The sequence below is a fragment of the Vulpes lagopus genome, chromosome 8, assembly GCF_018345385.1.
Source record: "Vulpes lagopus strain Blue_001 chromosome 8, ASM1834538v1, whole genome shotgun sequence".
Lineage (NCBI taxonomy): Eukaryota > Metazoa > Chordata > Mammalia > Carnivora > Canidae > Vulpes > Vulpes lagopus.
The window spans coordinates 108,108,330-108,122,244 of NC_054831.1; positions in this window are offsets into that span (position 1 = coordinate 108,108,330).

Consider the following 13,915-nt stretch of genomic DNA (forward strand, 5'->3'; position numbering starts at 1 on the left):
AAATAAATAAAATCTACAAAAAACAAAAAAGAATACCTACTGTTTGCCTCCAAGTCACTCACAGTTCTCATCTATGTAATGGTGGGGGCCAGGTATGGAGCAAAAGCTACAGGCCAGGCACCTGTGTGGTTTACATGCATATTCTTCACAGTGACCCAGGAGGAAAGGCACTCTTGTCCCACTTTACATATGGGGAGACTGAGGCTCAAAGATGTGAAGGAATGGCAGCCCTGGAGCCAGAGCTCTGGCACAACCCCAACCTGTTGTTCTAATGATCCTCCTTCCCTGCTTCCCTGGCTTGGAAATGCAGCACTGTGGATGAGTCGGGGTGAGGGTAGTACATAATACTTTATAACAATTATTGTTATTTTTGAAAGATTTATTTACTTTGGAGAGTACATGAGCAGGGGGAGGGGAAGAGGAAGAAATCTCAAGCAGACTCCCCACTGAGCTGAGAGCACTACTGCAAAACAATATCAGGACCTGAAATCATGACCTGGGCCAAAACCAAAAGTCAAATCCTCAACCAACTGAGCCACCAAGGACTCCCTACTTCATAACAATTATTATTATTATCAATGGGGTGCTAATACTAGATAACTCTTTTCCTCAGGCGTGGGCAAGAAGAGTAGTTTGGACAGAGGGCTCATGACCTTTCCTGGCCCTTAATCACCCCAGGAAGAGCAGCCAAACTCTTTCCTCAAACAGGAAGGTGACTCAGACATTCCTCTAGGACATTCCAAGTCCAGCTTGAAATCCCAGCACTCAGGCTGGCCCAACCAGCAGCTCCCATCTCTCTATCCCAGAAAATCATCTGTGGAGGGAGAGTCCCCAGGTGATTTCCCTGGCACAGAGAGATGGGACTTTTAGCAGCTGAGGAACAATTAGAGAAAAATTTTGTTCCTGAGAACCACAGAGGTGGTTCTCAAGTGAAAGAAGAGGATGATTTATCCAAAGTCCCACAGAATGTCAGAGGCAGAAGTAAGCCTCATCTGGAACACTGAACAGCTCTTGGATAGGTCTGCTGTGTGTTTGAGGCTGCCAACACCATGATGGACGAGGCCCAGGGCCTGCCTCAAAGTGTTCATGGCTCGCTGTGGAGTGACGTCATGACTGGGCAAAGACAGCATGGTGTCTCTACACCATGGTGGAGAGAAGTGGCAGCCTGGTGGCCTACAGGAGGATGCCACGGAACTCTGCCTGGTGGGGGTAGAGGAGCATATGAGGAGAAGCACTTGGATAGGTCTGGAAGGGTGCATCTTGGGAGGTAGAGAAGAGAGGAAGGGTATTCCAGTAGAAGAGAACAGCATGACGGAAAGCTCAGAGGTTCTGAAGACTTCGAGATGCAGAATGGATGAGTCGAGAGCCCACATTTTGGAATCAAACTACTTAAGTTTGAATCCTGACTCTATCACTTATAGCTATGGGCCCTAACAAGCAACCTGACCCCTTGCTGCCTGTTTCCTTCTCTACAAAACAGGGGAAAAAGGAGTACCACCCTCAAAGGAATTTTGTGAAGATTAAGTAAGTCAATCCACATACCAGAGAGCCACGCAGAGTTCTCACCTGCTACTATTCAGAGGGAGAATGTCAGTGAAGCCTGGTCCTCTTTCCTCTGAGCTTATCTCTCTCTTGCTCTTCTGGGGCTCCATGAAACCTTTCCCGACTCTTACCCCATGTTCAAGAACCCTGAAGGGTGCTGTGGAGACAGGGAGATTCTGGGAATAGGGCTAATAGAGCTTTTGGAAAATCCCAGCTGCAGGATTGAGATCCCACCTCGGGGGTTAGGACAAGACAGAGGAGACTCTTTAAGGAAGATGGGAAGATAGGAATGGATGGAGCAGAGAGACGCCCCCACCCTACCACAGGCCATGACCCTCTAGCCTAAGGGTTATGGAAGATTCTTGCAGGATAGGTCAGCTGAAGAGGGCGGTCACAGATTTATGACCATCTGTAACACAGAAAGAATTTGCCCCCCCTCCCAAAAAAAAAAAAAAAAACGGAAGAAAGAAAGAAAGAATTTGCCTAGACCTCCCAGGCAGGGACATGGATTGCCCACAAACAACTGGGGTGGGGAATAGTGGGCAAGGGCAGAGAGGCACCGGGGCTCCCTGGAGCACCTCAGTCCCCTCCCCTGGTCTAGGGAAGGCAAGAGGTCTCCAGTCCCCAGCCCACCTTGACTAGCCTGGGAGTATGGATCCAGAGGAGGCAGCTGCCTTCCCCAGCCAACTCAAGGGTCAGTGGAAGAGCCCCGTCTGAGCCTGTGACTTTGAGGAACAGATATGTACTTGTGACTTCTAGGATGGGGATATGTCATAAGGACATAAAGGAAATAGTACTTAAGGAGATGGATGAGACTGTCTCTAAGGATCCCATTGAGGGAACCCCTAACCTTGGGAACCAGACTTCCTACTTCCTGTGCCAGGTGCTCTGCCATCTTGGTGACTTAGCTTCTCCCTGGATCTGGATCTTTTTCTCTGGCTGCTGCAGTCTCCGTAGGTCAGCCATGGCTCCCACCACCTCACATCCCTCACTGAGCATGGTTCCTACTCACTGCTTTCCCTCAAGAGGCCTTGGCTTCTGGCACTCTCTTCATGCCAGGAGCATAGTGGGGTTTGGGGGGAGAGGCTGAAACCCCAATACATCCTTCAAGAGGGGTGCTTTCCCAACAATTGTCTTTTCAACTGACTGAGGATTTAATATCTAATTGATCTATTTATTGTAAAGTAAAGACTAAATTTATTTTTGACCTGTTCTCTTAGTCAGCTAGGGCTGCCATAACAAAACACCATGAACTGGGTGGTTTATCCACAACAGAAAGTCATTTCTCACAGCTTTGGAGGCCAGAAGTCTGAGATTGTGGTGCCAGCAGGGTCAGCTTCTAGTGAGGGCCCTCTCTTGGGTTGTAGACTACTTCTCGTTGTATCTTCACATAGTGACTTCTCGTTGTATCTTCACATAGTGACTAGCTTCTCGTTGTATCTTCACATAGTGGAAAGAGGGAGCATGTCAGCTCTGTGGTTTCTTCTTATAAGGGCTTTAATTCCATTCAAGAAGGCTGTACCCTTAGGACTTAATTACTTCCCAGAGGCCCCACCTCCAACATCACACCAGGGATTAGATTTCAACATAATGAATTTTGGCATAACACAGTCCATCTGTAACACATGTGTATGGAATCACTGGGTAACAAACCTCTCTCTCTCCCTGTCCCCTGCCCCTGTCCCCTTCCCAGAAGTAATTATTCTTGCCAGTTTTTTCAATAATCATTTTTATGGTGATTTTCAGATTTGAGAGTTTTTGAGATGCTGATGAAAAGTCCCAAGAGGAAGTACTAGGACAGCAAGAACATGAAATGCCCAGAAAACATAGAAGGGAGAGTCTTTTCTCTGGGCTATCTTCCCTTCTAAACAATAGTGAAAGCCCCTATTTCTGCATCCCATCTGGGCCCTTCTTCCTGGTGTGAGAACATAGCTGTGATTCTGCTCTGTAGGTCTCAAAGTCTGATGAGTATGTTCTCCTCTCTCCAGAGTATGACTGTAGGATTGAGTTCTCCAACCAGCCCATTACATTGGCCACTGGCAGATCTGAGGTGTCTATCATTGGCTCTAGATTTAAACGCTAGTCCTATCAGTTGAGGTCTTAGTACTAGGCTACCAGTTTCAAGTGTATCTTTCCAGAAAGAAAGTTTCTAAGCAGGGGAGAAACTCTGGGTGGCTCAGGGTTTAGTGCCTGCCTTTGGCCCGGGGCGTGATTCTGGAGTCCCAGGATTGAGTTACTCAGTGGGCTCCCTGCATGGAGCCTGCTTCTCCCTCTGCCTGTGTCTCTGCCTCTCTCTCTCTCTCTCTCTCTCTCTCTCTCTCTGTGTCTATTATGAATAAATTTAAGAAATCTTTTAAAAAAAATCTCTAAGCATATATGTACATATATGTAGACATAGTCCCCCCTTTATATATAAATAGGAAATAGGATATATAAATAGGATAGTTTCTTTACTTTCTTTACTATTCTTTACTAGGATAGTATTAGATAAGCAATGTGGACTACTCCCCCCACTTTTCTTAACTTATTGTACAGGTGGTAGCCTGTGCAATAAGTTAAGAAAAAGAAATAAAAGACATAAGGCTGGGATCCCTGGGTGGCTCAGCGGTTTAGTGCCTGCCTTCCGCCCAGGTCGTGATCCTGGAGACCTAGGATTGAGTCCCACATCGGGCTCCTTGCATGGAGCCTGCCTCTCCCTCTGCCTGTGTCTCTGTCTCTGTCTCTCTCTCTCTCATGAATAAATAAATAAAATCTTTAAAAAAAAAAGTAAGGATTGGAAATGAAAAAAAAAAAAAACAGAACTCTTATTATTCATATGACATGACTGGATACAGAGAACTTCCCAAAAATATCTACAGATGAGCTACTGAAATCAATATGTGAACTTACCATGGTTGCTACATCCAAAGTCAATATTCAAAAGTTAATTATATTTCTATAAACAAGTAACATACAAATGGATATTTGAGGGTGTTTGGGTGGCTCAGTCAGTTAAGCCCTTGCTTGGGATGGAGCTCCTCATCTGGTTCCCTGTTCAGTGGGGAGTCTGCTTATCCTTCTCCCTCTGCCCCTCCCCCACTCATGTGGGCACTTGTGCTCTCTGCCTCAAATAAATAAATAAATAATCTTCTTCAAATATAGAAATTTCAATTTAAAAATGAAAACTAAAAAACAAACAAATAAATAAAAATGAAAACTAAAACATTTTAATTTTTTTTAAAGATTTAATTTATTTATTCATGACAGACACAGATAGAGAGAGGCAGAGACACAGGCAGAGGGAGAAGCAGGCTCAGTAGGGAGCCTAACATGGGACTTGATCCCAGGTCTCCAGGATCACACCCCAAGCTGAAAGTGGTGCTAAACTGCTGGGCCACCAGGGCTGTCCTGTAACTTATATTTTAAAATGTTATACAATACCATAGATAATTAAAAACCTAGAAATAAATTTAATCAAATTTATACAAGACCTCAATGCTGAACACTGTTGAATGTTTTGTTAAAACAGATCTTTGCTAAAAAAGATCTATCTATTGGGGGGGACACCTGGGTAGCTCAGTGGTTGAGCATCTGCCTTCAGCTCAAGGCATGATCCCAGGGCCTGGGAGAGGAGCCTGCTTCTCCCTCTGCCTATGTCTCTGCCTCTCTCTCTCTCTCTGTCTCTCATGAATAAATAGAAACTAAATAAAAATAAAAACAAAAACGATTTGTTTATTGGGGCATTTGAGTGGCTCAGTTAGTTAAGCACCTGCCTTCAACTCAGGTCATGATCCCAGAGTCCTGGGATCGAGCCCTGCATTGGGCTCCCTGCTCAGTGGGGAGTCTGCTTCTCCCTCCCCCTCTGCCTGCTGCTCCCCTGCTTTGTTCTCTCTCTCTCTCAACCAAATAAATAAATAAAATCTTTTTTAAAAGATTTATTTATTTATTTGGGGGTAGGCAGAGGGAGAGAGAGAATCTCAAGCAGACTCCCTGCTGAGCATGGAGCCTGATGTGGGGCTCAATCTCACTACCCTGAGATCATGACCTGATCTGAAATCAAAGAGTCACATGCTCAACCAACTGAGCCACCGAGGTGCCCCTCCCACCCCCCCACCTGCCTGCTGAATGTTTGTTAAAATAAAATTAAAGAAAAACTAAGTGAATGGAGGAATATACCATGATCACGGACTGGAAGATTTAATATTGTAAAGAAGTCTACTTCTGACTTCTTCAAATTGGTCTATAGATTTAATGTAATTCCAGTCAAAAATCACAAGATGGTTTTTATTACATACAGACTCTTAAAATTTACATGGAGAGGCAGAAGACCTAAAATGACCAAAGCAATTAGGAAGAAAAACAAAGCTAGAAGACTTACCCATCGGATTCAAGACTTACTATAAAACTGTTGTACATAGAGGAGGGTGGCTCAGTAGTTGAGCGTCTGCCTTCAGCTCAGGGCATCATCCCGAGATCCAGGATTGAGTCCTGAATCCGGCTCCTTGTGTGGAGCCTGCTTCTCTCTCTGCCTATGTCTCTAGCCCCCTGCCCACCCCCCTCTCTCTCTCTGTCTCTCATGAATAAGTAAATAAAAATCTTTAAAAACATATATTAGTAAATAAAAAACTGTTGTACTTAGAGAATCAATTATCCAAACAGAAAAAAAAAAAAATAATGATCCCCTACCTCAAACCATATGTAAAATCAATTTCAGATTGATTGCTAATCTAAATGTGAGCAGTAGAACCATAAATATTTTAGAAGAAAATAGGAAATATCTCCATGGTCTTGAAGTAGGAGATGACCTCTTCACTGAGGATATTAAAAAGTACTAACCATAAAGGGAGAAAAGCCTGATAAGTTAGACTACACTAAAACTAAACTTTGTGTTCACCAGGGAAACACTATTTTAAAAAAGTAAAAAGTCAATAAGTGGCAGAAAAAAAGCTCTTATCGGGCAGCCCAGGTAGCTCATTGGTTTAGCTCTGCCTTTAGCCCAAAGTGTGATCCTGGAGACCTGGGATCAAGTCCCGCGTCAAGCTCCCTGCGTGGAGCCTGCTTCTCCCTCTGCCTGTGTCTCTGCCTCTCTCCTTGTGTGTGTGTCTCTCATGAATAAATAAATAAATAAATATTTTAAAAAAATAAAAAATAAAAAAGCTCTTATCTAGAATAAAGAACTCCTATGAAAATGAATAAGATGACAGATTGGGACGCCTGGGTGGCTCAGCGGTTGGGTGTCTGCCTTCAGCCCAGGGCATGATCCTGGAGACCCAAAATCGAGTCCCACGTCGGGCTCCCTGCATGGAGCCTCCTTCTTCCTCTGCCTATGTCTCTGCCTCTCTCTCTCTCTCTCTCTCTCTGTGTGTGTGTCGCTCATGAATAAATAAATAAAACTTAAAAAAAAAAAAAGAAAACAGACTACTTAAGAGGGAAAAAGGGCAGAAATGCTTGAACCAGAATTTCCCAAGGAGGATTTCCAAATGGTCAAAAAACAAATCAAAGCAAATATGGAATGGTGTTTGATTTTATTAGTCATCGAGGAAATGCAGATTAAAACCAGAAGGAGAGGGATCCCTGGGTGGCGCAGCAGTTTGGCGCCTGCCTTTGGCCCAGGGCGTGATCCTGGAGACCCGGGATCGAATCCCACGTTGGGCTCCCGGTGCATGGAGCCTGCTTTCCCTCTGCCTGTGTCTCTGCCTCTCTCTCTGTATGACTATCATAAATAAATAAAAAAAATTTAAAAAAAATAAAAAATAAAACCAGAAGGAGGTACCCACTACACACCCATCAAAATGACTAACAAGAAAATGACAGACAATCCTAGTGTCCGCAAAGATGTAGAACAATGAGAAACTTCATACACTGCTGAGGGAGAGGTAAGTGGGAGAAAAATTAGAAAATTCCTTGGCAGTATTTACATTACCCTGTGTTCCAGTATTCTACTGTTAGATATACATCTAAAAGAAATGTGTACATATGTCTACCAAGTGACATATACAAGAATGACCACATTAGCAGAATTTATAATTGTTCCAAACTAGAAACTACCCAAATATCCATCAGCAATCGAATGGAAAATTAGTTGTATATATTTTCTTAAGATTTTATTTATTTATTCATGAAAGACACAGAGAGAGGCAGAGACACAGGCAGAGGGAGAAGCAGGCTTCATGCAGGGAGCCTGATGGGGGACTCAATTCCAGGACCCCGGGATCACACCCTCAGCCAAAGGCAGACGCTCAACCACTGAGCCAACCAGGCGTCCCTAAGTTGTATATTCTTTTGTTGCCATTGTTGTTTTGATTTGGTCCAGGTCTTTTAATTCTACTTTTAAGTGTACAATGCAATGATTTTTAGTAAATATACAGAGTTGTACAACGATGACCACAAATTACATTTTAGAACATTCCATTACCCCTTGAAAGAGCCCTCAGGCTTGTTTGCAGTCACTTCCCTTTCTCTTTCCCCAACCCTAGACAACTACTAAGCTAATTACTGTCTCTACAGATTTATCTTTTTTTTTTCTTTTTTTTTTTTTAAATAAGCAGGATGAAGGGGTTTTTGGAGTGGGGGCTACGTAACAAGGAGCAAACTTTTTTTTTTTAAAGACTTTATTTACTCATTCACGACAGACACACACAGAGAGAAAGAGGTAGAGACACATGCAGAGGGAGAAGCAGGCTCCATGCAGGGAGCCTGACGCGGGACTGATCATGGGTCCCCAGGATCACACCCTGGGTGGAAGGCGGCACTGAACCGCTGAGCCACCCGGGCTGCCCTAGATTTTTTGTAGAACTCATAGACATGGAATCTCTCAATATGTGGCCCTTTGTGTCTGGCTACTTAGCATAGTGTTTTTGAGGTTCATCCGTGTTTTAGCATGCATCAATACTTCATGCCTTTTTGTGGCTGAATTATACTACTCCCTTGTATATACCTACTACACTTTGTTTATGCATCCATCCATGGATGTTTGGGTTGTTTCCACTTTCTGGCTATCATGAATAATGTTGCTTTGAACGTTCATATTTTAGTCTTTGTATGGACCCATATTTTTATTTCTCTTTGGTAAATGTTCCTAGAGTTATAAAGAAAATTTATGTTTAACTTCTTAAGAAACTTGCCAAACTTTTCCAAACAGAATGTACCATTTTGCATTTCCTCCACCAATTTATAAGGATTCTAGTTTCATCCTTGTAAACACTTGTTATGATCTTTTATTATTGTAGTAATTCTTGTGGTATGACTTGGTATCTCATCGTGGTTTACATTTCACTAACAACTAAAGATGTTGGGCAGCTTATCATATGCTTACTGGATGTTCATATAGCTTCTTAGGGGAATATCTGTTCAGTTATTTTGCCTATTTTTTTAAAGATTTTATTTTTAAGTAATCTCTACACCCAGCATGGGGCTCAAACCCACAACTCTGAGATCAAGAGCTGCACACTCCACCACCCAGACACTCCTATTTTGCCTATTTTTGAACTGGATTATTTGTCTTCTTTCTTTTTTTTTTTTTTATTTGTCTTCTTTCTGAGTAGTAAGTGTTCTACAAAGTGTTCTATACATCTTTAAGCATATGCATAATGTATGAATATTGACTTCTAGAGATTAGATTTTCTTTTTTTTATTTTTCTTTTTAAGATTTTATTTATTTATTTATTTATTCATAAGAGGCACAGAGAGAGAGAGAGAGAGAGAGGCAGAGACACAGGCAGAGGGAGAAGCAGGCTCCATGCAGGAAGCCCGACGTGGGACTTGATCCTGGGTCTCCAGGATCACACCCAGGCTGAAGGCGGTGCTAAACCACTGAGCTACCAGGGCTGCCCAGAAATTAGATTTTCTTTTCTTTTTTTTTTTTTTTTTCTTTTTTAGCAGGCTCCATGCACCGGGAGCCTGACGTGGGATTCGATCCCGGGTCTCCAGGAATCGTGCCCTGGGCCAAAGGCAGGCGCCAAACCGCTGCGCCACCCAGGGATCCCCGAAATTAGATTTTCTTAATGGTGACTCAAAGTTTTACATTTTGATGAAATCCAATTTATTATTTTTTTTAATTTTATAGATTGTTCTTTTGCTGTCATATCTAAGAAATCTTTACCCAGCCCAAGGTCACAAAGATTTTCTCCTAGTTCTACAGTTTTACCACTACATTTTGGCCTCTGATCCATTTGGGGTTAAATTTTGTGGCTGGTGTGACACAAGGGGATCCAGTATCATTTTGTATATCCAGTTGTCCCAACATCATTTGTTGAAAAGACTATTCTTTTTCTGTTGAATTACCTTGGCTCCTTTGTTGAAAATCAATCAACTATAAATATAAATGTTTATTTCTGGGCTCTCACTTCTATTCCGTTGATCTACACGTCTGTCCTTACTCAGTCCTACACTCTTCTTTATTACTGCTGATTCATAGTAAGTTTTGAAATTGGGAAGTTATGTTCTTTTTTTTTTTTCAAAATAGTTTTCACCAGTCTAGGCCCTTTGCCTTTTAATATACATTTTAAAAATAGCTATTAAACTCTACAAAAAAAATGATTTCGTTAGGGATTGAGTTAGATCTATAAGTCAAATAGAAGAGAACTTGCTTATTGAAAATGAGTCTTCCAAGAGCACTTGGGTGGCTCAGGCAGGTAAGCTTCCAACTCTGGCTTTTGGCTCAGGTCATGATCTCAGGATTGTGAGAGTCCCATGTCTGACTACATGCTGGGAGTGGTACCTGCTGCTTAAGATTCTCTCTCTCCCTACAAGAAAAAAGAAGGAAGAAAAAAAAGAGAGAGAGAGAGAAAATGAACCTTCCAATCCAGAGACCTGGAATGTCTTTCCATTTATTGAGATCTCTTTAATTTCTCTTGGCAAAGACTTCTGTCACTGTGCAAATCTCCTGAAGCTGCATTTGTTAACTTCATTCCAAAGTATCTTATTCTTTTTGATATTGTTCTGAATAGAATTGTTTTCCTCATTTTATTTTTTTAAGATTTTATTTATTCATGAGAGACACACACACACAGAGAGGCAGAGAAACAGGCAGGGGGGGAAGCAGGCCCCTGGCAAGGAGCTCGATGCGGGACTCAGTCCCTGGACTGGGATCACGCCCTGAGCCAAAGGCAGATGCTCACCCGCTGAGCCACTCAGGCGTCCCATTTCCTCATTTTATTATTGGATTGTTCATGAGTGGTATATAGAAATATAGTTGACTATTCTATAGTGGTCTTCCACTCTGCAATTTTAAAGCACTTTTGTTTCTAGTGGGGCTTCAGTGGGGATAATTTACTTCTTCCTTTCCAATATAGATGCCTTTTATTTGTTTTTGTTGCTTAATTTCCTGGTTATAACCACTGATAAAATGTTGAATAAAGAAAAGCAGAGCAGAAATCTTTGTCTTGTTCTTGATCAGAAGGGGAAATGCATCCAGTCTTTCGTCATTAAGTATGGTGTTAGCTGTGGGTTTTTCTTAGATGCCCTTTACCAAGTTGAGGAAGTTCCCTTCTAAGTTTGCTGAGTTGTTTTTGCTTTTTTCATTTTAAGTAGGAAAGGATGTTGGGGTTTTTCAAATTCTTACCTTTTGTAAGTGTGGTGCTTAATTAAAATTTTTATAAATATATGCAATAAAAACTTGTAAAATATTGAAATTCAGCATTTTGGTATTTTTAAAATGATATAACAGCGACTGTAGTTTTAATTTCCTTTTAACACACTGAGATTCAAAGAAGAAAACTCCCATAGGGCAGGATCTCTGGCCAGAGACTTCCTGACACAGGAAAAGGAGACCAGGACAAAAATATGGTTGGAAGTTCAATCCTTATTAAGAAAGGTACAAAAGGGAAACTGAAAGCTCTCTCTCTGATAATAGCTTTTTGTGATTCATTGGCAGGGGGCAGGGGTTGGGGTGTCAGGGGACTAAATAAATAAAGAAAGAAAAAGGGTCTGTGAACAGTTTCCATTTCATTCAACCCCTTAGGTCTCTGTAGGACCTGTTCCAACGGGTGACTGGGGCTGGTCTCAAGTCTCCTTGGCCAGGAATGGAAGCCAGGGAGGCCTCCTGGAAGCAGCATCTCTGTCTTCCATAAGTTAGACAGTGACAACCCTAGCTGGCTCCTGAGGAAAGGAAAGTCACTCAGAGCCTGCCCAAACTCAAGTCCTGTCCCCTGGCAAAGAACCTTACTCCCTGGCCAACTAGCTCATCTAACCTCAGAACCACAGGTATCTCCCCAGGTGGACTGAAAAAGGCAGTGAGGGTTTCTGGAGCACAAATGCCTTTTTCCAACATCTTTTTCTTTCTTTTTTTTTTTTTTAAGATTTTATTTATTTTTTCATGAGAGACACAGAGAGAGGCAGAGACATAGGCAGAGGGAGAAGCAGGCTCCCTGCAAGGAACTCGATGCAGGACTCAATCCCAGGACCCCGGGATCACACCCTGAGCTGAAGGCAGACACTCAACTGCTGAGTCACTCAGGCGTCCCGCCAACATCTTTTTCATGATAAAAGTAATACATGCTCATGGCTAGAAATTCCAAGAGAACAGAGAATGATAACTCCTTTCTCATCCCCTCTCCCCACAGAAAACTGAGGTTGCCAGCTTCTTGGCATCCTCCCAGAGTTGTCTGTGGGTCAGCCCCAGGAGGCAGTAAGGGTAATGATCCCATCCTACATATGAGGAAACCGAAGTTTGAAAAGAATAAACTAGGGATGCGTGGGTGGCTCAGTGGTTGAGTGTCTGCCTTCGGTTCAGGCCGTGATCCCGGGTTCCGGGATCGAGTCCCACATCAAGCTCCCTGCAGGGAGCCTGCTTCTCCCTCTGCCTGTGTCTCTGCCTCTCTCTATCTTCGAATAAATAAATAAAATCCTTAAATACAGATGAAACTATGGAGGCCACACAGCTGAAATGTGGCCAAGTTGGGATTTGTACCTGACTCTCCTGCTCATAAGCCCTGAATGGCTCCATCCCAAGTTTCTAGTGCTTCTTTGCCGCATCCCGTTTCCCACATGTACAGGCAAATCCTCACACCTGCATACAATACACAGACAGCCACACGAAAATGCCCCCCTATCCCTGTGCTGGTCCAGCAGGGTGCCCTCACCCCCACAGACACACATCCACCTCTAAACCATCATGCACACTCACACATCTTTAATAAACACACTCACACACACGCTGTCACTCCCAGAGACATACACATGTACGCACACCTAGACACAGACGCTGGTGCATCCCCGTCCTCAGAGCCCACCCTAGAGGGGCCACATCCCTCCCCTGGCCAAGCTGTCTGCAGAGGGCCTGCATTCTTCTGTCCAGTCCAATTCCAGTTGTCGTTTTCTAAACCAGCTCTTGTGCCAACAGATGCCACCTGTCCACAGCCAGAGCTGAGCACCCATCCCTCCATGCTCCTCCCCTTCTGGCCAAGATTCTATAGTTCCTATCCTCACCCCACCGCTGGGTACCTCGTGGAGTTTTGGTGAAGAACCACATGGTTCACAGCTCCTGCCTCCTGAGGTCTCTTAAATGGGACATTGGCTGAAAGATATAAATCTGAGCCCGGAGGTAGAAGCCCAAGCTCAGTGACCTTCGTCTTCTCCAGCAGCTGGCTTCACAAACTGTTCCTGAATCCCTTGCCTCAGTTTTCCCAAATAGTTCTCAGAGGATAGAAACCTGCACATCCAGCCTAACTTGAGGCTCCCTATAAGCATACCTCCTTAACATACCAGGGGCGTGGGAGAGACTTCATGGAAACACACACTCCAGCCCCCACACCTACTGGGGCCCCAAGGGCTGGTGCAGTGGGCACTCAGTCGGAGGACTGACTAGGTGGAGAAAGGAAACCCTGTCTCTTCCATAGCCAGACATTAGGAGGGAATTGCTTCCTCTAAAGAGTAATCTCTGGGGGCGCCTGGGTGGCTCAGTCGTGGCTTCTGCCTTTGGCTCAGATTGTGATCCCGGGGTCCTCCTCATAGGGAGCCTGCTTCTCCCTCTGCCTATATCTCTGCCTCTCTCTCTATCATGAATAAACAAACAAAATCTTTTTAAAATAAACTAATTAATTAAATAAAAAGCGATCTTGGGGATTAGAACACAGACACTGAGGTCTTTAATGGGGGTGCAGTAAATATCTGGCCGGAAAGATTTTGAATGTAGGATTTATCCATTCATTTGCTCAATTATTTAATACGTATTTCCAGAGGGCCTACAGGGTGCCAGGTGCTGGGGGCCAGTGGAGGATGAAAAGCCCAGGCAGGCCCTACCCACAGGGAGTGTGGGTCTGACGGGGGCACATGTGGCCTGAGGCTCATGCACACGTGCACACGTCTAGAACCACACACCATGCTGCTGTTCTGGTGTCCTTCTGGGGCAGACAGGGGGGATGGCCTGGCTGGGCTCAGCTTCCCCAGGGAGGGG